The sequence below is a fragment of the Bombus vancouverensis genome, unplaced genomic scaffold, assembly GCF_051014615.1.
Source record: "Bombus vancouverensis nearcticus unplaced genomic scaffold, iyBomVanc1_principal scaffold0038, whole genome shotgun sequence".
Classification (NCBI taxonomy): Eukaryota; Metazoa; Arthropoda; class Insecta; order Hymenoptera; family Apidae; genus Bombus; species Bombus vancouverensis.
In genome coordinates this window covers 6,709-9,984 of record NW_027468929.1, presented here as the reverse complement: position 1 = coordinate 9,984, position 3,276 = coordinate 6,709, and the positions used below count along the sequence as shown (strand labels likewise).

General features: G+C 37.3%; 1 non-coding gene across 1 annotated transcript; it reads right to left on the bottom strand.

Moving 5' to 3' along the window:
• Window positions 1–2,619: 2,619 nt before the first annotated feature.
• Window positions 2,620–2,738, bottom strand: LOC143304525 (5S ribosomal RNA). The gene has a single exon (XR_013061183.1). It is a non-coding gene; the product is annotated as a 5S ribosomal RNA (ribosomal RNA).
• Window positions 2,739–3,276: the final 538 nt, after the last annotated feature.

The following is a 3,276-nucleotide window of genomic DNA, read 5'->3' as shown; positions in this document are numbered from 1 at the left end:
ATATATATTTCGGGTTCACATTATGATTAGGGTTAGGTGCGTGTAACGAATCTTCATTTGTATTAGCCATTGTTGTTATGTAACAGAGAAGATATTTACTAGTACAAATATGATTATTACAGAATTTGACAAGTAGCCGTAGTAATTAGATACTCGAGATGCTAATGACAATAATCCTACGTTCAATAACGAATCCGCGGTCAGCGGAATAACAAAATGCGCTTCCTTCCAAAGTCCAAGTTGTACTCAACTTGCTTGTCTACGGTACAAGTATTACTAAACTAACTTTTTGTTAAAACGTAGAATATTCACCAAGCGTAAAGACACTATGTAACTCGCTACTGAGACATCACGAGAGAGAATGACTTTCCGTCAGGGTGATGCTGCAGAGGAAAACTGTGATGGGGTGTGTCTAAGGACACGAGGTCATCGGATTCGTCGAGAAAAGCCCTTGTTCGGAAAGTGAGGGAAATTGACGTTGCTGTCAATTGGTCAATTTCCATGTTGGTATCGAGAAAAGGATGCTAGCCGCCCTTGAGGGAAGGTTGCTAGTGGGAAGCGTCGTTCGTGAAAAAAATACATTTCCCCTATCTTCACGTAGTTGGGACAAAAACTGTTTGTCTGTTTGAAGGACTTTAGTAAACTGAATCTTAAAATTTATAACGGGTTCTCAAGCTTGCTGAACATGTACTGTGGAGATGCATCGACATCTGGTAATCATCTTAGCCGGAGAATAGGGTCTGCGTGTGGCGAGCCACGGGACAGAAACCGTTGGAATGTTTACTGTCGAGTGCCGCTACAATTATTTCTTTTAAGGAGAGCTATAGAATTTCTCTATACCTCTGTTAGAGAAAGCGTTCATCCCTTGACCGCGGCTACATTCGGCGACTGATTGTCGCCTCGAGCCCAAATTCATTATCACAAATCTCGAACAAATACAATCGGATTGAATAACGACAATTGCTTAATTGCGGCTATAGTAGAATCTAGATTAATGTGTTAAGGGGTTTTCCCAAATTCCAAAGGGAAGGCTTCGGTGTCCTTTTATCTCCGACATATACATATAAATGTGATATAAATTATATCGTGTTTGGCCTCATTTTAATCAGAAAAATTTCACAAAAAAGTCAGTAAAAATTTAATTAAAAAAAATTAAACATAAGGTTTAACCATTGACTGATGGATAATTAGTATTCTTTCATGGACGATTGAATTCGGATCATTTTACACTACTCAACCGTCGAACTTAGTGGCGTGTTAAAGGGAACACTAGGGCCCCTGTAGGTTGATTTCCCCCCAGTAACGGGAATGACGACCGATTAATTGCGATCAATCATACAGAAAATATAACGAATTGATTATAAAAATAGTATGCTAATAAATAATTGATATTGTTTTACGAAAAGAATAACTGTTAGCATTTTATGCAAGCGTTGGATGAAAAAGGCCGACATTGTTTGACCGATATGTATCTTATTAAGCCGACTCTCACACCTTTTCCTGTTTCGCTTGCACTGTCTTCTCTAAGTAATTCACTACTGTACAAAACTCTACTGTAATTCATCGCCAAGGAGACACGATTTTCGAACAACTATGAAGACAATACGTGTATGTGACTTTACGTATAAATGTTCGTGAAGATGAACGATGTGCATACGTCCACCTAAATGTATGAAATCTTACTCAGGTGGCTACACCTTTTAGGCCAAACGGTGTTCCATTGAATTCATAGTGAAAACGGGTTGTAGAAAAAACAGCTGGACGTCTCTGTTTCGAAGAAAAGTTGTGCCATTGTAGATTTTGGACTCGTGCTTGAAAGATTATCTCATCAGGTTATTTATATCACATAACTTGTGCTGTTTGGTTGGTTGGTTGGTTGGTTGGTTGGTTGGTAGACAAGTAATATGAACTTTATGCGCATAATTAATTTATGGTGTTACTGGTTTATTTAATCAACTATGTTATATCCGTTGTTTTCTATGATATCCGTTGCGTTATCATAGAAAGAGACTGGATTTGATTAGGAAAAGAAAACCAAGCTGTTTATGTTTCTTCCATCCAAAATCTTTTACAACGACCAGAACGTACAGCAATTAGTATGGTTTCACCTTCTTTGTCTTTTTAACGTGAAAGTAAATATTCACTTAAACCACGAATGACATAATGGATTAGACGTATGTAATGAATATTCGGTATCGAGTTTGCTATATGTTAACAAATTTATTACATCGTCATCCGTGGAATAAAAATTGGAATAAATATAAATAGCCGTTTTGTGCAAACGGCGGCCATAGAGTGTGGAAAGTAAAAACTACTGCAGGAATCAGTGTAATAGATGCATAGATAATTGGTGCATTAAATCTATTGTGCAGTTCATGAATTATAGCGCACAGTACTAGTGTATAATGTACATGAAATTACACTTACGTGCTAGACAACAATTTATAAGTAGTACGTGATTCAGCAATAGTCTATTGACTTTCAAACAAGCGTACTTGAATGTATAACGAATAACCACGACATTGACATACGCTGTAATACTAAAAGTATATTTTTAACACGATGTACATGACCATAAATTATTAAGAAAAGTAGGAAGAATTGGAAAAAATTAAAAAAAGCCAACACCACACGGAGTTCCCAAGCGGTCACCCATCTAAGTACTATCCGTGCCCTACGTTGCTTAACTTTCGTGATCGGACGAGAACGAGTGCACTCAACGTGGTATGAGAGTTGGCTGAAGTGAGTAATTTTGTTACTTGCTCTTAATATTCAGGAAAAAAGAAGTGGTCAGTTGACTGTAGACCTCCGAGCAGGACGGACCTCTCAGTACGCGCGTCAAAGTAGACAAACATTCGTTAAAGTAGAAGGAATAAGTGACAAAAAGTGAAAAATATTGCATTGACATCATCTCTATAAATACAAATAAGAATAAAAATAAAATAAAATAAAATAAGACAAAATAAAATTGTATAAAAAGATAGAAGTTACCGATAATGAAGCCAAAAGCAACGAAACGGAACCCACCGTGGACCCGATAAAAAAAGCCATCAAGAGAAAAATAATCACACAAAAAACAGCCAAAAAAATCAAGAATAGTTTAAGACTTTCCGCTCAAAAGACGCGGAAACTCAACCCACAACCAAACCTGGTTGCCAGGACGAAAAGACTAGTAAACATCCTAGGAAACACAGTTATAGATTATCACTCCAGCCAAGAAGAAAAGGCTAAAGAAATGAAAAACATGAAGCCCGTAAGAGCTACCTCGCCTCCAGC